Genomic DNA, 25124 nt, shown 5'->3' with positions numbered 1-25124 from the left:
ACGTCTCTCCGTTGATAACAACATGCTGTGTTCTGTTTGCTAAAAACTCTTCAATCCAGCCACACAGCTGGTCTGATATTCCGTAGGCTCTTACTTTGTTTATCAGGCGACAGTGCGGAACTGTATCGAACGCCTTCCGGAAGTCAAGAAAAATAGCATCTACCTGGGAGCCTGTATCTAATATTTTCTGGGTCTCATGAACAAATAAGGCGAGTTGGGTCTCACACGATCGCTGTTTCCGGAATCCATGTTGATTCCTACATAGTAGATTCTGGGTTTCCAGAAATGACATGATACGCGAGCAAAAAACATGTTCTAAAATTCTACAAGAGATCGACGTAAGAGATATAGGTCTATAGTTTTGCGCATCTGCTCGACGACCCTTCTTGAAGACTGGGACTATCTGTGCTCTTTTCCAATCATTTGGAACCCTCCGTTCCTCTAGAGACTTGCGGTACACGGCTGTTAGAAGGGGGGCAAGTTCTTTCGCGTACTCTGTGTAGAATCGAATTGGTATCCCGTCAGGTCCAGTGGACTTTCCTCTATTGAGTGATTCCAGTTGCTTTTCTATTCCTTGGACACTTATTTCGATGTCAGCCATTTTTTCGTTTGTGCGAGGATTTAGAGAAGGAACTGCAGTGCGGTCTTCAATGTAGACGCAAACGGCCGCCAGCGAATCCAATCAAACTCCTCAAACAAAATAACATTATGTATACGGCCATCATAGCCACCAAATCCGAATTCGGAACAAAATGGCATGTATACATGTTGCTTTCTGGAAATAACTTTTTCTACTAGTGTGGACTTGCCAATATTTGTGTCCCCGTACAAATATAACTGCTTCTTTCTTACCGCTTTGGACCGAAAGGCCTCATTATACCAGCGTACGACGCGACCCGCCCAGCCATTGTACTTTAGATGGCACTGATTTCTGCAGTGCAGTGCAAGCCAAACTAGTACTATAGGACAAAACTTGTGAAAAATATAAGGATAAATTAAAGACGCAGGAAGCATGGAAAGACGTATCTGTTGAAATTTTCGACGTTTTTGATTAATTTGACGTCACTAAAAGTTTTAGTTGGGTAAGCATTGAAAAATTCGTTCTTGTCTAATAAGAGACGTAGTCCATAAGGACAAATAGTAAACTCACAGTGATTTTGAGGAAACATAAAAGGAAATGATTTGAAAATTAAGAAAATAACCAATGGCATTTATTTAAAATACGTATCAAATTATAATGCGGTACACCATTTTTAATCTTTTGTAGAGAACTATTTGACTTCTCTCCATGATCACTACTGAAACTGCGTGCAGAAGAAAAAACAAAACGTAATATGAACTGTGTGAGAATCGTGTATGGGCGAAAGGGTTGCATTCGTTTTTCTTGCAACCGAAAACGAAACTAACCGGATGGGACCCCATACATGTGAAACAGGTCTAACGCGAAGCGCCCCGTGATACAGTGACAAACAACTGCATTCACGGCATCGGGTATGCTGCACGCCTTCACACGCCTCGCCGCTTTTTCGGTCTGCAATGTTGGCAGAACGGGTTGGGCAGCAGCTGCGTTATCTCTGGCAGCGAGCGTCAGCTGATATCTCTGCTGCAGTCGAGGTTAGCCAGCTGTTCTGTGCGTGAAGTTGTTTGTAAACAGAGGATTCCGCCGGCTCGGGACGCGATTGCGGGCCGCAGCAGAAGCCAGTCAGCCGGCACGACTTTGTAGCAGCGTCACGGCGTGGGCGGACACGGTCGGCGCCTCTTTCCGGTGAGCGTAAACCTTTACAAGTTGTGTCCTTTCGTGCAGTGACGCAGGGATCACGCTTATCTAAAAGAACAAGCAGGGAGCGATAAGCTAACGTGGCGACAGCACGCTGAGGCGAAGAAATTGAAAATCTGTGGGTGCACACCGCATATAAAAACACAAGCAACTCGTTCAAAAATTGTGTGACACTACATTAATATTCCATCAGCGTCTACGCGTAAAACATCACGTTACAGCTATAAATCGTGTAATTTGTTTCACTGGTATTTAACTGCGTTGCGTATTTTTCCCTCTGTCCCTACCAAAACATTCTAGAATATCTGTTTACTGTGTGAAGTGCGGTGACTAAATTTTTCTCTTCATAATGTTTCTTTCTTTCACATATCTGCAAATTACCGGTACATATATTTCCATCACCCGATCGGCGTTACCTATTTGTGACTTTTTTTCTGAACAGCAAAAGTATCAAGGATTCTCAGAGTATCCAAATTGCTTAACACCGAACAAGAAAATGCCAACAAAGTTTCTTTAATCACGGAAATATATTCGAATTTGCTTGATTTCCGCTTGTAACCCGTTATTAAAACGCACCTAAATCTGTTCATGGGTAGTTCACAGTACACTCATTCCCCTGGGCATCTGTTTGGACTCTGATGTTCCTACAGGAAGAGTTTGTACTTGTAATTCACAAACTAAAGTGAATCGAATTCAACATATAAATCACTGTTGGTCCATGATGGTAGATTGTGTAATAAAGAAGAGAATCAATCTTACTTTCGTCTAATACACGACTTATCTAGCAGTAACTATTTTCGAACCTATGAGCGTACATTTCCCGCTCAAATTTCGCATTATTTATCATGCTCAAAAACAGAATTTTGCAAACTCAGTCAGAAACGGTTTTCTCTGCACTTATTTGACCTTAGAAGCTGATGAAGGCACTGAAATCACTCTGTAGAATATAAGAAAAAGTAGCCATCATGTGTGTGAATGTAGTACCATCTTTAAACGAAAATGTACCCCGGCCATTTAAAAATAATGCAGGACTAATCCTGGATTTAGGTGAATAGGTTAAACATGGAGTGATTTGTGACACAATTACTGCATTAAATCTTCTCAGTGAGTGAAAGTATTTCTTTTCATAAGGACTTAACATGACAAATCCCTTAGAAGGTTTAATAAAGCAAATTAAATGGTCGATTCGATGAAACTGTTTAAATGTTGAGAACAAGAAACACTTCCACAAATTACTGTATTCATTAGACTTATCTTCCAAAAGAGCCGCTTTGTTTGAGTCTAACACCCCGTTCAGTACATGTACTAATACAAATATCGATATGTTCTGCTTGCCAACGGCTCAGTTTTTAACCGATCTATGCACACAGTAGCGAGTCGAAGTTTCACGTATCACAGAACAGCTTCCTGTTACAGCAGTGTTCAGTGATTTCGTTATCTGTCGCGGCGCTAGCCCGATAACTGAAATGACGTCACCTCTGCATCGAGTGTTTTGTCGCTGCCTGCAACAAAAAGATGGCCCATACTATATTTTACAGATAAACTGATATCAGACTGAGGTTGTGTTTACCGTGTCTGTCACGCATCGTGGATTTCGAACAACGCGTGAAGATTAAGTTCTGCTTCAAGTTGCAAACAAGTGCTAGAGAAAGTCATGGAATGTTAAAATTGGTGTGTGACGATAATGCTGTAATTCCGAAGACTGTTTACGAGAGGTATTTTCGATGTAACCATTTCGTGACGAAATTAATTAAAATTTCGCACATTACCGTAAAAATTGGTTTTTTGCTTTTGGGATGGATGCTGAGTGAGGCCATGTTCCTAAATTTCGATTATTGTTCATATTTTTATAATTATTTTGTATGGGACGTATATGTCCCGTTGGAGTCGAGAAGGAATAAATGGTTCCCTAAAATTTTTTCCTGCTGGAGTCCAGCAAGACATATACATTGCACTTAAAATAATATTTTTACTAGGGATCATGTTTTTTTTTTAAAAAGGAATGCACCATTATTATGTCAGACAAATACCAAGATAATCAGCCAGTTACAGTTTTGTCAACTGCTGATCACGTGATTCGTCACAAGAGAAATGTAGATGGTATAACCTGAGCCCTATCCTGCCCTGCATCCACAGCAGACTGCGTGGCTGTAATGGGAGGTGTGGACCGGTTCCACCAGCGGAAAGGTCTGTTAATGGCAGTACGTTACTCAAGTGGTGACATTGTCCTCCTTATTTTCTTTTGGACGTGTCAATAATCAACAGTTTCATCGTGTGGAACTATAACAACGAAGGAAAATGTGACAACCATTCTTTTCACCTTGATTTTGTAAGCAGCTTTCGACTGGGATAAATATAAAGACAAAGGGAAGGCAATCATCAACTGGGAGAAATGTGAAGAGAAGGGGAAGGTAAGCCTCAACTGGGAGAAACATAAAGAGAAGGGGAAGACAAGCACTGGTCTCAAAAAACAAACCACGAGTCAGTGTTTTCCATTTTATATCAATTCAACGAAACTAAAATAATAAGGTTACAGCACCGGATATAACATAGAAGTGTAAAAATTTGGACACAAGTGTGGACGAAGGGCACAAATATAAGTTCTCTACACACACACTAGCTGTAAAGTATAACTACTAAAAGAATTTAAAAGTGGTTTATCAATAAATATGTGCACGTATCTGTATCTTTCTAGAAATCAATGTAAAGAAGACAACAAATACGTTTGCGGAGCTTATCTACTGCAGACAGGAAAAATTACATGAAACTGTAAAAAACAAGGGGCACAATGTACAACTGAAAATATTAAGCGATATATCGCTTTTGGGGCTCGAACAATGAATCTATTGTCTCCAAACAGTTGATACATTCAAGTGTAGATTGCAGCACCACATAGATGTGGGACATTCACATCGCTGGGAAATCAGGGAAATAAATTTGTGTATGGGACACACCTGTCTCACCGGACACGAAAGCGGAAATGAGTCGGTGCAAAAAGAGCAACATTCTGGATGCCCATTAACCTAAAAAAAAACAGAGGAAAAAATTCAAAAAGTGGAAAAAATTGTTTGTTCAGATAGGCGTATAACTAACTCTACCAGATCTTACCAAAAAAGCCTTAGGATTTCGTATGAGTCCATGCAAAGCGTTTTAATCTATAATTTGCATATGAGACGAGAATGTGCAAAATTTGTTCCGAGACTTTTTTGTGACCGTATGTCTGTTTGCACGGAGTTGAAGGATTTTCTTCATTCAGATCCGGACTTCAAGTCCAAAATTGTAACCGTAGATTAAATTTGGATGTGTGGGTATGACGATGAGACAAAAATTCAGAGTTGCCAATGCACAACTAGTAAATCTCTTCGCCCTGAAAAAAGAAGCAACTGTAAATGCCGAATTTTACAATGATGTACTGCACCGTTTGCGAAAGATAGTCACCTCAACTTCTTAATGTACCGATCCTTGGCTTAATGTAAAATTACTTCAATTACCATTTTTTATGTACAAGTCTTACACACAAAGAAAAAAGGGGTACACTCAGCCGCTTAAAAATTCTAGAATTTTTTAAAAAAACAGATGTGTACATCCCACATCTATTAGTAAACGAGCAAACGCAGTTCAGTTATTCACCTCTTTCAGATGATATTACAATTCCGGAATGGAAGTAAAAATTTGGGCGTCAATCCATCAGTAGATAAAAAGTTCTAGGCTGATGCATAATTTTATTCCTAGGTATGCCAAGTTATGTTAGTGTAATTGCGGAATTGTATAGTTCCATATGTAATTTGTCAAAAAAGGTCATTGAAGTACTTTTACATTACGCCAAGGATCGATACATTAAGGAGTTGAGGTGACTATCTTTGGCTTATCATCATGTTTACCCTGCATTATCATCTTTGTAATTAGTAATGTACTTGAGAATGGGCTTATAAACCGAAACTTAGGTCGTACAGTAACCATAATAAAATTTGTGAAACAAGGCAAAAACAGTGTTTCATTAGTTAATTTACAATGTTTCTTTAAGAACCCACAGTGGACCCAATTAAAAAGGAAAACAGATATAAAGAGAACGACGGGCTCACATTTTGCAGTAATGAGCATCCTGAGGGTGGCGCTGTAGAAGTGGCAACCCATGGGCAGTTGACAGCTGTAGTCACCAGAAACAGATCTCCATCTCGTGATTTTGAGTCATTCATATCATTTAAATCACGCTCAATCAATTTACAAGAAGAATTATGTAAAGTAGCAGTGCTGAATCTGATAACAGTTCTATATACGCACGAGACTTCAAAAGCACTCTGTAGATACTTGCAGTTAAGCTAAATGACTAATAAATGGAAAAGGAACTTTCGATTTTAAGACTTACTTGAGAGATCCAGATAGGAAAGATGTACTGAACACTCTTGTAAAGTTGTGTCATCTAGCCCGCGGGACCGAAGAAAAACGTTTCAGAACAATTATAATAAATTGTAAATTCCCTTTTTTTTAATTTTCCTAATTTTTCCAAGTATTAGTGGACCGACGAAGGTCTACTGCCACTGCTAGTAAACAAAGCAGGCCAATACAAAGCTTTCGTCATACTCGCTGATATTACCTGACAGATGGCTCGCGTATGGTGGGGTGGGAATGAGCCAGCGACTGCAGCCGATATCGCCGTAGACCACTCGCTCTTCCGTGGAGCCCTCAGAGCAAACGTCGTACAAGTTAACGAATTAAAAGTCTGCGTCAGTCTTCGAATCAAGGCTGGTCTCCGGTCGCGTATAAACTACATCTGTGTTCGTGCCAAAGGGCGACAGTCGTCAATAGCGCGTGTGACTCGTGACGCTGCAGGTTCTGGTAAGCAGGACCCGTCAAGTCGTCCGCGAAAGTGCAGCGGCCTATGAGTGCACAACGCGTTGTTCTCCCTCACCCGGTCACAGTACGCGGTAGCTAACGTGACGCCTCTATTCGATGGGGGCTGGCTGATTCGCATTTGCCCGGCCGTGCTTTTGCGTGGTAAGTTATTGCCGCGTTCTGGTTGAATACCGCTCCATCCGTGACTGAAATGCAGGTTCTGACCTATTAATCCTCAGCGTCCAGTGGTGAACATTCTGGACCAGGGTAAAACAGACCATACTCCAAAACTATTTAATTCCGTAGGTATCTATATAGGCACTTTTTTACTATTTGAACGATACTGTCCGCTACGAGGATACGAGACTTTCTTTTTAAACACCCTATGTATTTATAGGTGACTGGAATTCGAGAGTAGGAAAAAGGAGAGAAGGAAACATAGTAGGTGAATATGGATTGGGGCTAAGAAATGAAAGAGGAAGCCGTCTGGTAGAATTTTGCACAGAGCATAACTTAATCATGGCTAACACTTGGTTCAAGAATCATAAAAGAAGGTTGTATACATGGAAGAATTCTGGAGATACTAGAAGTTATCAGATAGATTATATAATGGTAAGACACATTTAGGAACCTCGTTTTAAATTGTAAGACATTTCCAGGGGCAGATATGGACTCTGACCTCCATCTATTGGCTATGAACTATAGATTAAAACTGAAGAAACTGCAAAAAGGTGGGAATTTAAGCAGATGGGACCTGGAAAAACTGACTAAACCAGAGGTTGTACAGAGTTTCAGGGGGAGCATAAGGGAACAATTGACAAGAATGGGGGAAAGAAATACACTAGAAGAAGAATGGATAGCTATGAGGGATAAAGTAGTGAAGGCAGCAGAGGATCAAGTAGGTAAAAAGACAAGGGCTGGTAGAAATCCTTGGATAACAGAAGAAATATTGAATATAATTGATGAAAGGAGAAAATATAAAAATGCAGTAAATGAAGCAGGCAAAAAGGAATACAAACGCCTCAAAAATGAGATCGACAGGAAGTGCAAAATGACTAAACAGGGATGGCTAGAGGACAAATGTAAGGATGTAGAGGCCTATCTCACTAGGGGTAAGATAGATGCTGCCCACAGGAAAATTAAAGAGACCTTTGGACAAAAGAGAACCACTTGTATGAATATCAAGAGCTCAGATGGAAACCCAGTTCTAAGCAAAGAAAGGAAAGCAGAAAGATGGAAGGAGTATATAGAGGGTCTATAAAAGGGCGATGTACTTGAGGACAATATTATGGAAATGGAAGGGGATGTAGATGAAGATGAAATGGGAGATACGCTACTGCGTGAAGAGTTTGACAGAGCACTGAAAGACCTGAGTCGAAACAAGGCCCCGGGAGTAGACAACATTCCATTAGAACTACTGACGGCCTTCGGAGAGCCAGTCCTGACAGAACTCTACCATCTGGTGAGCAAGATGTATGAGACAGGCGAAATACCCTCAGACGTCAAGAAGAATATAATAATCCCAATCCCAAAGAAAGCAGGTGTTGACAGATGTGAAAATTACCGAACTATCAGTTTAATAAGTCACAGCTGCAAAATACTAACGCGAATTCTTTACAGACGAATGGAAAAACAGATAGAAGCCGACCTCGGAAAAACAGATAGAAGCCGACCTCGGGGAAGATCAGATTGGATTCCGTAGGAATGTTGGAACACGTGAGGCAATACTGACCCTACGACTTATCTTAGAAGAAAGATTAAGGAAAGGCAAACCTACGTTTCTAGCATTTGTAGACTTAGAGAAAGCTTTTGACAATGTTGACTGGAACACTCTCTTTCAAATTCTAAAGGTGGCAGGGGTAAAATACAGAGAGCGAAAGGCTATTTACAGTTTGTACAGAAACCAGATGGCAGTTATGAGAGTCGAGGGGCATGAAAGGGAAACAGTGGTTGGGAAGGGAGTGAGACAGGGTTGTAGCCTCTCCCCGATGTTATTCAATCTGTATATTGAGCAAGCAGTAAAGGAAACAAAAGAAAAATTCGGAGTAGGTATTAAAATCTATGGAGAAGAAATAAAAACTTTGAGGTTCGCCGATGACATTGTAATTCTGTCAGAGACAGGAGAGGACTTGGAAGAGCAGCTGAACGGAATGGACAGTGTCTTGAAAGGAGGATATAAGATGAACATCAACAAAAGCAAAACGAGGAATGTAGTCGAATTAAGTCGGGTGATGCTGAGGGAATTAGATTAGGAAATGAGATACTTAAAGTAGTAAAGGAGTTTTGCTATCTGGGGAGCAAAATAACTGATGATGGTCGAAGTAGAAAGGATATCAAATGTAGACTGGCAATGGCAAGGAAGGCGTTTATGAAGTAGAGAAATTTTTTACCATCGAGTATAGGTTTTAGTCGATTAGACAAGAGGAGAATAGAAGCTTTTGAAATGTGGTGCTACAAAAGAATTCTGAAGATTAGATGGGTAGATCACATAACCAATGGGGAGGTATTGAATAGAATTGGGGAGAAGAGGAGCTTGTGGCACAACTTGACAAGAAGAAGGGACCGGTTGGTAGGACATGTTCTGAGGCGTCAAGGGATCACAAATTTAGCATTGGAGGGCAGCGTGGAGGGTAAAAATTGTAGAGGGACACCAAGAGATGAATCCTCTAAGCAGATTCAGAAGGATGTAGGTTGCAGTAGATACTGGGAGATGAAGAAGCTTGCACAAGATAGAGTACCATGGAAAGCAGCATCAAACCAGTCTCAGGACTGAAGACCGCAACAACAACATGTATTTATTATTGAGCGGCTAGCGCTTTGTATGCTGCCCTCATAGCGTGTTCACATAAAACAACTTCAGTCGTGTCAACAAGTAAAAAAATATATAAAAAATTCGAAGAGACTGGTCTTTTATTTTGAACTATCTGAAAAGAAAAAGCTCTCCATATGCCGAGGCCAGTTTCCAGAGCGCAGAGTTGTGCTAGGTGTGGTCCCACGGCCAGCGCCGCACCCTCGCCGTTCTGGGACGTCGTGTGTGAATGACGCAGCCGATTGCGAAACGCGGAACAACTCGACACTCGACACGTTAGTTCGGTTATCGCCGGCAGTGAAAGAGGCGATTAGTGGCGCAGTACATGGAGGAGTGATTGAGGAATCGACCAGCTCTGGACCTACTCTTTGACACACAACCAGTTAGTCTACAAGCCAGACCTAACTTCTCAGTACTGATTATATATCGTTACTCTTACAAGGGAACCTCCCCATCGCACCCCCCTCAGATATAGTTACATGTTGGCACAGTGGATAGGCCTTGAAAAACTGAACACAAATCAATCGAGAAAACAGGAAGAAGTTGTATGCAACTATGAAAAAAAATAAGCAAAATATACAAACTGAGTAATCCATGTGAAAGATAAGCAACATCAAGGATAGACTGAGCTCAGGAGTACCGTGGTCCCTAGCGTGAGCAACTGCGGAATGAGAGGTCTCTGGTTGAAGTCTTCCATCAAGCGAAAAATTTAAATTTTTATTTTCAAACAATTATTATCTGTCCGTCCGATGCGATCACTTTTTTGGGAGTGATTATCACATCCACAAGAAAACCTAAATCGGGCAAGGTAGAAGAATGTTTTTTACCCATTCGCCAAGTGTACAAGTTAGGTGGGTCGACAACATATTTCTGTCATGTGACGCACATACCGTCACCAGTGTCGTATAAAATATATCAGACGTGTTTTCCTGGATCAAATGTTTTCGGTTCCCATTGGAGAGGCACGTCCTTTCGTCTACTAATCGCACGGTTTTGCGGTGCGGTCGCAAAATACACACTAAACTTATTACAGTGAACAGAGACGTCAATGAACGAACGGACAGATCATAAGTTTGCGAAAATAAAGAAAGTAAAGAGTTCACTCGAGGGAAGACTTGAACCAAGGACCTATCGTTCCGCAGCTGCTCACGCTAACCACGGGACCGCGGCGCTCCTGAGCTCACACTATCCTTGATGTTGCCTATCTTGCACATGGACTACTCAGTTTGTATATTTTGCTTATTTTTTTCATAGTTCCATACAACTTCTTCCTGTTTTCTCGATTGATCTGTGTTCAGTTTTTCAAGGCCTATCCACTGTGCCAACTTACAACTAAATCTGACGGGAGTGCGATGGGGAGGTTCCCTTGTTAGTAGTAATGAACAAGTCTTCCTAAAGATAAACTCTTTTAAATAGGAAAATAGTGCATTTACTGGGTCAGACAGGGCGGTGCATACGGATGTGTTTTCTCCTGCAAATAAAGAGCAGCGGTATATGACAGACCGCCTTGTTGGGGAGAGGGTTTACTGAGAGGAAGGGTTGTAAACGTCTCTGATTCGGGATTTTCCTTTCTCACAGCTAAGCTGACAGTCTTCTCTGGCAGTAAACAGTTTAAATGTAAAACATGTAATGGAACTGTTCTCGGAATTAGAATTTAAACTGCAGGCTCCCCCTTAGCGAGACTGTCTGTGTATCTGAAGGCTACAGCTTGCACACACTCCTTCCAGAAGACTGTATGAAGACTACTATTCACACGATGTTCAGCAAGACCCATACGGAGGCACAAATGTGGTTCGTCTAACTCAGTAACACGATATCAGTTTTCTGCTACCATTTCTCGTCGCCCACTGTAAGCGAGTGACTTCGACAGTAGGGTGTCCCGTTTATCCCACACGTCCATTCTCAGGCGCATCTTTTGTTATGACTTGATGGAATATTACTTTACTGGAGACAAATTCAGTCTCAACTTTATCTTTGAGGAGGATAGAAGCTGACGTATTGGATTAAAATTTGTGCCAAGACCGGGACTTGAAGCCGGGTCCCCTGCCCACTGCACCACCCTGGCGTTGTGGCTAGCAGAGCTGCACGGGCTGCCCTGCCCTGGTGCAGTGCCTTCCCTAACACAAACCTCAGCTCACGCCTCAGCCTATCCCCTTCTTAAATAGTCAGTATTGGAGGCTTTCCGGTATTAGAATAGCACCACAGCATTGTATACAAGGGGGAAATCCAGCCTATACACCTCTTCTTACTTCACCTTCTATCCTTATCGAAGATCAAGTTGGGACTCAGTATGTCTCCAGGAACATGTAATTCCATCACATCAATAGATCACCTACACCTGAGGTTCAGGTAGAATTTCCCCGTTACACACGAAGCTGGGGAGCTATTCCAGTGTTGAAGAGCCTCAGAAGTACTCATGATATACACTACTGGCCATTAAATCTGCTACACAAAGAAGAAATGCAGATGATAAACGGGTGTTCATTGGACAAATATATTATACTAGAACTGACATGTGATTACATTTTCACGCAATTTGGGTGCTTAGATCCTGACAAATCAGTACCCAGAACAACCACCAATGGCCGTAATAACGGCCTTGATACGCCTGGGCATTGAATCAGACAGAGCTTAGATGGCGTGTACAGGTACAGCTGCTCATGCAGCTTCAACACGATACCACAGTTCATCAAGAGTAGTGACTGGCATATTATGTCGAGCCGGTTGCTCGGTCACCATTGACCAGGCGTTTTCAATTGGTGAGAGATCTGGAGAATATGCTGTCCAGGGCAGCAGTCGAACATTTTCTGTATCCAGAAAGGCCCGTACAGGACCTGCAACATGCGGTCGTGCATTATCCTGCTGAAATGTAGGGTTTCGCAGGGATCGAATGAAGGGTAGAGCAACGGGTCGTAACACATCTGAAATGTAACGTCCACTGTTCAAAGTGCCGTCAATGCGAACAAGAGGTGACAGAGACGTGTAACCAGTGGCACCCCATACCATCACGCCGGGTGATACGCGAGTATGGCGATGACGAATACACGATTCCAATGTGCGTTCACCGCAATGTCGCCAAACTCGATCGCGACCATCATGATGCTGTACACCGAACCTGTATTCGTCCGCAAAAATGACGTTTTGCCATTTGTGCACCCAGGTTCGTCGTTGAGTACACCATCGCAGGCGCTCCTGTCTGTGATGCAGCGTCAAGGGTAACCGCAGCCATGGTCTCCGAGCTGATAGTCCATGCTGCTGCAAACGTCGTCGAACTGTTCGTGCAGATGGTTGTTGTCTTGCAAACGTCTCCATCTGCTGACTCAGGGATCTAGACGTGGCTGCACGGTCCGTTACAGCCATGCGGATAAGATGCCTGTCATCTCGACTGCTAGTGATACAAGGGCGTTGGGATCCAGGACGGCGCTCCGTATTACCTTCCTGAACTCACACATTCCATATTCTGCTAACAGTCATTGGATCTCGATCAACGCGGGCAGCAATGTCACGATACGATAAACCGCAATCGCAATAGGCTACAATCCGACCTTCATCAAAGTCGGAAAAGTGACGGTGCGCATTTCTCCTCCTTACACGAGGCATCACAAAAACGTTTCACCAGGCAACGCCGTCGACTTCTGTTTGTGTATGAGAAATCGGTTGGAAACTTTCCTCGTGTCAGCACGTTGTAGGTGTCGCCACCGGCGCCAACCTTGTGTGAATGCTCTGAAAAGCTAATCATTTGCATATCACAGCATCTTCGTCCTGTCGGTTAAATTTCGCTTCTGTAGCACGTCATCTTCGTGGTGTAGCAATTTTAATGGCAAATAGTGTAAAAGGAAAATCGAGATGGAGTGAGGCGCGAGTTGAAGGGCACCTGTGTTAGCCGGGATGCCTGGGTGGTGCAGCGGACAGCACATCTGCCCATTAAGCAGGGGACCTGGGTTCAGGTCCTGTTCTTGGCACAAATTTCATTTCATTACGTCATCTTTTATCCTCATCGGAACTACAGTCATCCGGTCATAACTGTGGGTTCTTTGATTGCTCTGGGAGATGGCTGATCAGAACTACGGCATGTGAAATATTACTTCACTTTGTTATAAACTGATGAAAATATTTATTTAACTTTATACAGTCGATAGGCACAGCAATGTACCGAGGATTTACAACGGTAAAAGTGAACGTGAACAGTTACAACCGCAAGAAACTACTTTGTTGGTTTCGGCCTGTTTTAGACCATCTTCAGACCTCACACCAAGACGGTAGACGGTGGCTGTGAACGGAGCAGGCGCTACGACTGCCAACGCTCACTGCTGTTCATAGCCACCGTCAGTATCAGGTGTAGTAGCAGCTAGTTCTACAGTTTAATAAAGGCGGCATTTATTAACGCACTTCTCTAGGGATTTAAGAGAACCACAAAAGAAACGATGAAAGGACGTAAACAATTTTCAGCTTTAACAATAGACCTCCAGGTCGCCGCACTCCTTTTTTTGCCTTAGCTACCCACCAAGCTCCCTTTGCTGTATACGCAGTCAATTTTTCTACTTTGTAAATCTCATTTCATCTCTCTCTCTCTCTCTCTCTCCCTCTCTCTCTCTCTCTCTCTCTCTCTCTCTCTCTCTCTAGTGGAGTAATTGCTGCCAGTCAGCTGAATTCTTTTACATACGTAATGAAATTCTTTTGTGTGGATAACGAGGAACTTAATTGCCGCATTACTCCTCTCTCTGTCTTGTGTCCGGTTCCCACCTACACACCAGTGCGCCATTACCAACACCGCCCGGAAATTAATGCCACGCTGTCAGAGCGAGAACGTTTTTCCAGCCCGGGGAGTTTGTCAAGGTCGCTGCGAGACCGTTTCTACTGAACCAAACAGCCGCCGCTGCTACGTACTTTCCGTCACAGCGCCTTTCGTGAGTTTCGGCCTTCAGCCACTACCCCTCCGAGTGCTGGCCAAGTGTTGAAAGTTCACCACCGATACACATCGTAGGACAATACAGCGTGTTGTTTTTAGATGAAAATACGAAAACGCGAGATTGCTTCTTTTCCCCGATATCTTACAATGAATCCTTCAAAGCGTTCTCAGTATAACTTCAAATGGAAAGCTCTGGAAGTCCGGCGGAACAACTAAACGCAGGTTGCTCTTTTCGCCTCTTTAAATAATAAAACCACTTTTCTTTCTTAGTGTTAAATGTAGGTATTGAAACGTCCCCTTAGGAAAATTATGATTTACTGTGCTGGTAAACCTCTTACGTTATTCGATACAGAGACAGTTGAGTAAAACTGAGCGTACTCAGACATTTCTCTCTTTACTTATTCTGATCATCAATAAACTGACACACAATATATTTTTAGCGCAACGCAATCTGACTTTCAATAATCCCTGCAAAAGAATGGCCCTGACTAACAATACCCTTTCATGAATCACTCACCAGACAAAAATCTTCGTTACTCAAACTACTGCAATACAGCGAGCGCCAATACTGCCAGCTAAATAAAAGATTCAAACTACTGAAGGCACTAACTACTGATAGGCATAGTTAGCAAATGGAAGATTTTGACAGAGAACAAACAATGTATTAATAATGTTCAAAAGTCACCATATATATAATTTTGTGATGTCCAATTAAACAAATTTCCATTTTCTGACGGGCACACGTCCAGATCGTGCTCACATAGTAACCTCTCAAGACTCTGGCATTTCTCTCCCCACATCCACCACTGCTGGCGGCTCACCTCCAACTGCGTAACGCTATGCGCTGTTCACATCCAACTACCCAACACCAAAATAGCGAATATTCCAACAATGAGTCCAACCAGCCACAGACTGCACACAGCACAGTCAGTGATTTTCATACGTGGCGTTACCAACACAAAAACCTAAACAGTCTACTTACAGTATTAGGAAAGACAAGGCATGGGAAGAAAGATGGGAATATGTTGTTGTTGTTGTTGTCTTCAGTCCTGATACTGGTTTGATGCAGCTCTCCATGCTAATCTATCCTGTGCAAGCTCCTCCATCTCCCAGTACCTACTGCAACCTACATCCTTCTGAATCTGCTTAGTGTATTCATCTCTTGGTCTCCCTCTACGATTTTTACCCTCCACGCTGCCCTCCAATGCTAAATTTGTGATCCCTTGATGCCTCAGGACATGTCCTACCAACCGATCCGTACTTCTAGTCAAGTTGTACCACAAACTTCTCTTCTCCCCAATCCTATTCAATACCTCCTCATTAGTTACGTGATCTACCCACCTAATCTTCAACATTCTTCTGTAGCACCACATTTCCAAAGCTTCTATTCTCTTCTTGTCTAAACTATTTATCGTCCACGTTTCACATCATACATGGCTACACTCCATACAAATACTTTCAGAAACGACTTCCTGACACTTAAATCTATACTCGATGTTAACAAATTTCTCTTCTTCACAAACGCTTTCCTTGCCATTGCCAGTCTACATTTTATATCCTCTCTACTTCGACCATCATCAGTTATTTTGCTCCCCAAATAGCAAAACTCCTTTACTACTTTATGTGTCTCATTTCCTAATCTAATTCCCTCAGCATCGCCCGACTTAGTTCGACTACATTCCATTATCCTCGTTTTACTTTTGTTGATCTTCATCTTATATCCTCCTTTCAAGACACTGTCCATTCCGTTCCACTGCTCTTCCAAGTCCATTGCTGTCTCTGACAGAATTACAATGTCATCGGCGAACCTCAAAGTTTTTATTTCTTCTCCGTGGATTTTAATACCTACTCCGAATTTTTCTTTTGTTTCCTTCACTGCTTGCTCAATATACAGATTGAATAACATCGGGGAGAGACTACAACCCTGTCTCACTCCCCCCCAAAAACTGCCTCCCTTTCATGTCCCTCGACTCTTATAACTGCCATCTGGTTTCTGTACAAATTGTAAATAGCCCTTCGCTCCCTGTATTTTACCCCTGCCACCTTGAGAATTTGAAAGAGAGTATTCCAGTCAACATTGTCAAAAGCTTTCTCTAAGTCTACAAATGCTAGAAACGTAGGTTTGCCTTTTCTTAATCTAGCTTCTAAGATAAGTCGTGTGGTCAGCATTGCCTCACGTGTTCCAGTATTTCTACGGAATCCAAACTGATCTTCCCCGAGGTCGGCTTCTACCAGTTTTTCCATTCGTCTGTGAATAATTCGCGTTAGTATTTTGCAGCTGTGGCTGGGAGGATAATTGCTGGGGCTCGCAGCGCTCAGGCACGGAGAACAATCAAGTCTGTGAGTCAACTAGTGACGACAAGTTACATGATAATGATGTTAATCATCAATGGTTAACGTATTTTAAGGATTTATTCCAGGAAAATCGGTCTGAATTTTCACATGGATGTGAGGTTAGGAGTTATGGCGTATGCTGTGAGGTTAGGAGCTGTAAGATGAAGGCACCAGGATCTGGATGAACATATCCAGAGCTGGAATGAGATTTTCACTCTGCAACGGAGTTTGCGTTGATATGAAACTTCGTGGCAGATTAAAACTGTGCCGGAACGAGACTCGAACTTGGGACCTTTGCCTTTCGCGGGCAAGTGCTCTACCAACTGAGCTACCCAAGCACGACTCACGCCCCCCTCCTCACAGCTTTACTTCCGCCAGTACTTTGTCTCCTATTTTCCAAACTTCACTGAAGCTCTCCTGCGAACCTTGCAGAACTAGCGCTCCTGGAAGAAAGGATATGCGGAGACATGGCTTAGCTACAGCCTGGGGGTGTTTCCAGAATGAGATTTTCACTCTGCAGCGGAGTGTGCGCTGATATGAAACTTCCTGGTAGATTAAAACTGTGTGCTGGTAGAGCATTTGTCCGCGAAAGGCAAAGGTCCCGAGTTCGAGTCTCGGTCCGTCACACAGTTTTAATCTGTCAGGAAGTTTCATATCCAGAGCTGGTGGAACTTGCTCCACCAAAATAGTTTGATATGTTAAGGAGGCTGTTTGAATGAGTATTAAATGGGGAAGATGTTCCTTTGGAATGGAAAACATATTACATAGGACCAGTGCATAAGAAAGAATCACTTAATTATAGGGGATTGGCAGTGATCGGTTTTGCTGGAAGACTGTACTCGAAGGTACTGAAAGATCTGGTAGAGAAAGAACCTTGTCACAAGCAGCAAGAAGAGCAAGTACGATTCTGAGCAGGAAGATCGGTAGCGGATAACATTTTCGCAATGGAACTAATAAGTGAAACACCGGGGAAGGTTGCACTGTAGAGGCGTATAGCTTTGACTGACCTAGAGAAAGCGTACCATAATATATCCACCAAAAAACTATGGGAAATGTTGAAAGTGACAGAGTTGGATCAAAGATTCCTGCAGGCTGTTATGAGATTATATGAAAATAACACGGCGAGAGTAAGGATGGGTAATAGTTGGACAGCATTTTTAAGCGTTATGTAGGAGCAATCCTGCAGACTTGGGATAGGGAATGCCAGGTTACGGGAGTGACGGTAGAGGGCAGCAAGATATTTAGCTTGTATCTTGCAGGTGACCAAATTGTACTAGCAGAAGATAAGATGATTTGAGCTAAGTGATAAGAAAGCTCAAAGACGAATAAAATAAGGCTGATCTGAAGATAAACTTGATCAAGTGTCGGCGCTTGGCTGCTCGAACGGAAAAAGTAAACAATTTGGTGCTGGATGGAGAGGCAATTGTAGATGTGGAAAAGGCAGAATATCTTCGCGTATTATTGATAATTATGGAAAAACTGGTAGAAGCTGACCTTGGGGAAAATCAGTTTGGATTCCGCAGAAATATTGGAACACGTGAGGCAATACTAACCCTACGACTTATCTTAGAAGCTAGATTAGGGAAAGGCAAACCTACGTTTCTAGCATTTGTAGACTTAGAGAAAGCTTTTGACAATGTTGACTGGAATACTCTCTCTCAAATTCTGAAGGTGACAGGGGTAAAATACAGGGAGCGAAAGGCTACTTACAATTTGTACAGAAACCAGATGGCAGTTATAGGAGTCTAGGGACACGAAAGGGAAGCAGTGGTTGGGAAGGGAGTGAGACAGGATTGTAGCCTCTCCCCGATGTTATTCAATCTGTATATTGAGCAAGCGGTGAAGGAAACAAAAGAAAGATTCGGAGTAGGTATTAAAATCCATGGAGAAGAAATAAAAACTTTGAGGTTCGCCGATGACTTTGTAATTCTGTCAGAGACAGCAAAGGACTTGGAGGAGCAGTTGAACGGAATGGACAGTGTCTTGAAAGGAGGATATAAGATGAACATCAACAAAAGCAAAACGAGGACAATGGAATGTCGTCGAATTAAATCAGGTGATGCTGAGAGAATTAGATTAGGAAATGAGACACTTAAAGTAGTAAAGGAGTTTTGCTATTTGGGGAGCAAAATAACTGATGATGGTCGATGTAGAGAGGATATAAAATGTAGACTGGCAATGGGAAGGAAAGCGTTTCTGAAGAAATTTGTAAACATCGAGTATAGATTTCAGTGTCAGGAAGTCGTTTCTGAAAGTATTTGTATGGAGTGTAGCGATGTATGGAAGTGAAACGTGGACGATAAATAGTTTGGACAAGAAGAGAATAGAAGCTTTGGAAATGTGGTGCTACAGAAGAATGCTGAAGATTAGATGGGTAGATCACATAACTAATGAGGAGTTACTGAATAGAATTAGGGAGAAGAGGAATTTGTGGCACTGCTTGACTAGAATAAGGGGTTGGTTGGTAGGAGATGTTCTGAGGCATCAAGGGATCACCAATTTAGTATTTGAGGGCAGCGCGGAGAGTAAAAATAGTAGAGGGAGGCCAAGAGATGAACGCAGTAAGCAGATTCAGAAAGATTTAGGTTGCAGTAGGTACTTCGAGATGATGGAACTTGCACGGAATAGGGTAGCATGGAGAGCGGCATCAGACCAGTCTCTGGACTGAAGACCACAACAACAACAACAACAACAACATTAATGAGTAAATAGGCTATAGGCAATGATGAAATCACTAGTAGGATGAATAAAAGATGAGTTGTAGCAAGAGCACAGGACTCTGTTCTGTGGAACAAACAGATAAGAACAACGGAAGAAGAGAATTTATAGGACTGTACTGCAGAGTGTAGTTTTGTACGAAGCAGAAGCCTAGGACGTCGGCAAAAGAAATAAGAACAAACTGCTTGCCACTGATATGCATTACTTAAGACGAAGCTCAATCTGTACTAGGATGGCTAGGATAAGAAGTTACGTAATGTGACAAAGGATGAAAATGGATAGCGATATCTGTGACGACATCCAGCAAAAACAGCTGGCGTGGTTTGGCCATGTGAATAGGATTAATGAAGAAGGGATACCAAATAGGATACTACGCTGAATACCATCCCAGCGGAAGAAAAGAGGTCGCCCACGGCGCATCTTATCTTACGGAATATGAACATTGAGGAAAGTAAAGACAGAAGAAGATGACGATTGGGGGTGGCGAACCGGCGCCAGCCGTAGATAATCTGCAAGTAGAAAGAGAAGTATGAGGTCGAACTGTCGCAGCTGGGTGGGGAAGTAGCCCCCGAGTGCACATCTTTTTTGTTTAAGATCTACCGTGTCGTGCTGAACAGGAAATTGTTGTGAAGGACGTTAGAAAAAAAAAAAGAGATGAAAGATCGGAGTTTGTCCCTTCGACGGCGCAGCTCTGACTGGCAAAGGAAATCGGCTGTCTCCATCTCAGAGGAACCAGCCCTGTTGTCTACTGTTAGTGGTTTAGAGAAACCACGGAAACTCTGCATCAGGATTGCTGGACGGGGATTTGAAGCGTCGTCCAACTGAAAGTGGATCCCGCCAGTGCCTGTTAACTGCACCAGACAACTCGCTGGCTACCATACAGGCATTTAAGACTCGCAGAGTATCAACAGTCTGATAAGTTTACAGAAATGTCGAAAGGAGCAACGACGCAAAGGCCAGAAGAGATGTGGCACGTGGTGGGAGGTTGCTTGAAGGGTGTGGAGCGACTGCGGTTTACCTCCGCTGTACAACACGTGTGCCCGGGAAGTTCAAGGTTGCGGGCGGGCGGTGCAAAACCCGGCAACAGTAAAAGAAACAATAGAATCAAGGACGCAGCAGTAGTCGTTCAGGAGCGAGACCGCAGCTGTAAGCGACACAGGAAGTCGGGGGCGCGGTTATACCCAAGGTTACCCAAGCACTGGTGTCTGCAAAACCTCGAATACTGTGAAGGGTATGGACTGGCCACCTTCTCCCACCAGCTTTCACTGATAGCTGGCGGGCGGTTGGTCAACAGCATTTTCTCCGTACCATGACCGTGTATCAGTTCCAGTTTGTACGTCTGGATGCAAGAAACAGTAATTATTACGTTCTTTCCCGGCCATCTCTCACACTGTCAGGATCTTACTGTGGTTTTTGAAAATGAGATTATTATATGTGATCCCACAAACTTTCTTCGGACACCCAGGCACTTTCTTTCTAATTTTGAGTGTCGTACAAAGAAAGGTTGATTGATTTGTGCCGGCCGCGGTGGCCGAGCGGTTCTAGGCGCTTCAGTCCGGAACCGCGCGACTGCTACGGTCGCAGGTTCGAATCCCGCCTCGGGCATGGATGTGTGTGATGTACTTAGGTTAGTTGGGTTTAAGTAGTTCTAAGTTCTAGGGGACTGATGACCTCAGAAATTAAGTCCCATAGTGCTCAGAGCCATTTTGATTGATTTGTTTTCAGATGTTGTGTTAGTGATAGTTATGTGAAGAAGTAGTCACACGCTACATCCAAGTATTTATGTATGGACCGACAATTGTCTTCATTAAAGGCGTTCGCCAGCAGGACCGATTTCACCTTCACCACGTTATGGGAAAACTTTTAGCACGGAACCACTGTCGACAGCCACTTGGCGTTTCTACCCGTACCTGTCAGGTTTTGAAGCCAGACTGAGTGAACCGGGATGTGGACTTGGACAGGAACAACAGCTCATCCACACAAATTTGTGGACCGGAATGCACGTGCTTTGACATCTCGCTGTGAGTGTCTGTCATATGTATGACATGAGAGCACCCCTTTCCTTTTTAGTCGCTTCGATACCGTGATTGCATTGGATGCAGTGGTAGGACAGCAAGAAACGAATCAAGCCCTTTAACGGTATCAGATGTAGTAGTGTGTTTGACAATATGTTCGTCAATAACAAATTCCAGTCGGTCGAGGGTAGATGTCTGATGAATCCCAGGCTTTTAGGATACTGGGAACGACCAGAATTATCCAGAGGAAAATTTTGCTGTCCGCGCCCTGCCTACATCCGACTTTGTTGAACCTAAGCCTCTGTACCGACAGTCAAATCACTGAGACAGTGTCTTTTAAGTGCACTACGTTGTCTTGTAGGAAGTGCGGGGTTCAGTTCGGCGCCATTTAAGTGAGAATCGCCATCGCCTCTAGCTGTACCCTCTGTTCGACATTGTGAGCTTGCAAAATTCCAGCTGTAGCAGCTCGGGCAGCAGTACGGCGAATGATTGCGGCGGAGCCGGCTCGGCTACCTTTTCTAGCACTGTGATGAAGTGGTTGGCTTCTGAGTGAGGTGACACCGAGAGACAAGCAAAACGAGTGTTCAGGTAAGTAACTGGAATGCATCCGGGTGACGACATCGACAAAGGCGGATACTTCGACAGCATCACGCCCTGCTTACTTGCCGCAGACTTGCCTTTAAAACGTCAGGGTGCGCTCCTGCCAAAAAATATCAGCGGTTTTCGACAACGTCTCAACTGTTCCTATCATCCACATTGCCGTAATACTTGCTTTGTAAGGTAATGAATGTGTCGCTTTATAGGGTCTGGTTTACCCTCCTATTTCAAATTAAATCTGCGTGATTTATGTTTCCGATTTTCTCTCTGATGAGCAATAAATTTATGTTCATTTTTACTGTAGATCTTACTCATCTACGATTACTTGATATTCCATAGCGGTTTATGACCTTATTCGAAAATGCCTTCCTTATTTGATTGATAAAATGTATCTGATATGTAGTTCCATTTGAAAGATGACAAGAGCAATTTCTACTTTTTTTCTCTGTTGAAGAGAGAAAATATATTCTTCTCCAACACCCTACTAAGGTATGTTCATATCTCTATCGTATCCAAAGTTTTCCACTGCTGAGTAGATCTTAGTTTCTGTCATAATTCTGAATTAAAATTTCGCGTTATCTTTTAATCGAGCTTTTCCTATTAGCTTTTTAACTAGTCGTAGAGGTCATCCAGTTCTTCAATAGTGTTTTATCTTTCCGTGGCTTCTCTGAAAACCAAGATATTAAATTCGCACAGGGCTTCCCTGCTACAGTTTTGCCTTGAAAATGGCGGCGTGTGTTCCTGTCGAAATGTCGGCGCTTGTCGACGACGTCATCAAACTACATTTCCGTAAATTTGAACATTGTATACGCCGGAAGAAACGCAGGTCTCGAAATGAGAGTCTTTTTGTGGAACGACTGCAGTTGCAATGAAAATTGGGAAAGAAAAATATATGATCTCACAAACATTTTGTTTCTCATATTTTCCGTTTCTATGCACACACGGAGATTTATCAGAATCTTCATCGCTGCCTTCTCATGGATCCCTGCTGTACTTCGTTTTGAATCGTCATCAGAATTACTTTAAATACAATGTGCATATTCTGCTTCAGGTAGAATTTTTTGAATAGGATATATCAATACCAACTGCTCACCCGAGAGATGGTGCAGACGAACCTTAGTACACCACTTCACACGGCCTGTTATTCTACTTACACAAATTTTTATTGTGTCAAAGATGCCGCACTACAGTTTTGCGGCCGGCTGTTGTGGCCGAGCGGTTCTAGGCGAATCAGTCTGGAACCGCGCGACCGCTACGGTCGCAGGTTCGAATCCTGCCTCGGGCATAGATGTGTGTGATGTCTTTAGGTTAGTTAGGTTTAAGTAGTTCTAAGTTCTAGGGGACTGATGACCTCAGATGTTAAGTCCCATAGTGCTCAGAGCCATTTTTGAACAGTTTTGCATCTGATTGCATCAGCAGAGAACAGTAAAGGCTATTATCCATGTGCAACATTCGGCAGTACTTGATTTATCCAGCGGAACGAAAACTTCACGCCGGAAATTTTACATAATTATTATTTTTTCGTTCAAACTCTGCAATCCATGAGACTGACTCTTATTTCTAAATGATCTAGGCTATGAAATATGGGAAAACTGATCTACCGCCCAGAAACCAGGGATTAAAATTTTGCTATGGAACAAAAGCGTCCTGTCGGCGGCTCTAGTGTTACGAGCGACTATCAAGGCCGTGAGCCACAGTCCGGTGTGAACGTGCAGAGCAGGGGCAGTCAACGTCCCGTACTTACAGACCAGTTTTGTGTCTCTGTTGCTACTAAAATCTTCTAACCGCCGAATGGTTCCACAGTGAACATGATTTTTTTTTTTTAAATACTGAATGTGGCCAACTATGGACCGCAAAGAAGACGTCTTGCCTTTTCTCCTCTCCTCCTAGAACCTTTTCATTCTTTCGCCTATTTTATTTCTCTCCTGCTCAGAAACTATCCGTTCGGGCCTCCTATTTGGTGGTTTCTCTCGAAATGATTTTATATTGTTATGTTTATTATTGAGCAAGCAGTAAAGGAAACAAAAGAAAAGTTCGGAGTAGGTACTAAAATCCATAGAGAGAAAAAATAAAAACTTTGAGGTTCGCCGATGACATTGCAATTCTGTCAGAGACAGCAAAGGACTTGGAAGCGCAGTTGAACGGAATGGACAGTGTCTTCAAAGGAGTGTATAAGATGAACATCAACAAAAGCAAAACGAGGATAATGGAATGTAGTCAAATTAAGTCGGGTGATGCTGAGGGAATTAGATTAGGGAATGAGACACTTAAAGTAGTAAAGGTGTTTTGCTATTTGGAGAGCAAAATAACTGATGATGGTCGAAGTAGACAGGATATAAAATGTAAAATGTATAAAATGTAAATATTCTGTCTACTTCGACCATCATCAGTTATTTTGCTCCCCAAATAGCAAAACACCTTTACTACTTTAAGTGTCTCATTTCCTAATCTAATTCCCGCTGCATCACCCGACTTAACTCGACTACATTCCATTATCCTCGTTTTGCTTTTGCTGATGTTCATGTTATACGCTCCTTTGAAGACACTGTCCATTCCGTTCAACTGCTCCTCCAAGTCCTTTGCTGTCTCTGACAGAATTGCAATGTCATCGGCGAACCTCAAAGTTTTTATTTTTTCTCCATGGATTTTAGTACCTACTGGCAATGGCAAGGAAAGCGTTTGTGAAGAAGAGAAATTTGTTAACATCGAGTATAGATTTAAGTGTCAGGAAGTCGTTTCTGAAAGTATTTGTATGGACTGTAGCCATGTATGGAAGTGAAACATGGACGATAAATAGTTTAGACAAGAAGAGAATAGAAGCTTTCGAAATGTGGTGTTACAGAAGAATGCTGAAGATTAGATGGGTGGATCACATAACTAATGAGGTGGTGTTTAATAGAATTGGGGAGAAGAGAAATTTGTGGCACAAGTTGACTAGAAGAAGGGATCGGTTGGTAGGACACGTTCTGAGGCATCAAGGGCTCAACAATTTAGTATTGGAGGGCAGCGTGAAGGGTAAAAATCGTAGAGGGAGACCAAGAGATGAATACACTAAGCAGATTCAGAAGGATGTAGGCTGCAGTAGGTACTGGGAGATGAAGAGGCTTGCACAGGATAGAGTAGCATGGAGAG

The 25124-nt window shown here is 42.8% G+C and overlaps 1 protein-coding gene across 1 annotated transcript in view; it reads left to right on the top strand.

Moving 5' to 3' along the window:
• Nucleotides 1-1614: 1614 nt before the first annotated feature.
• LOC126419131 (myrosinase 1-like) overlaps nt 1615-25124 on the top strand; it is a 553078-nt gene continuing 529568 nt past the window's right edge. The window contains exon 1 of the mRNA XM_050086237.1: nt 1615-1765. The gene's annotated coding sequence lies outside the window, so the exon portion shown is untranslated. The remainder of the gene's footprint in view (nt 1766-25124) is intronic.

Source organism: Schistocerca serialis, chromosome 9, assembly GCF_023864345.2.
Source record: "Schistocerca serialis cubense isolate TAMUIC-IGC-003099 chromosome 9, iqSchSeri2.2, whole genome shotgun sequence".
NCBI lineage: Eukaryota > Metazoa > Arthropoda > Insecta > Orthoptera > Acrididae > Schistocerca > Schistocerca serialis.
The sequence above is the reverse complement of the archived record's forward strand: the minus strand, read 5'-3'. Positions and strand labels throughout refer to the sequence as shown.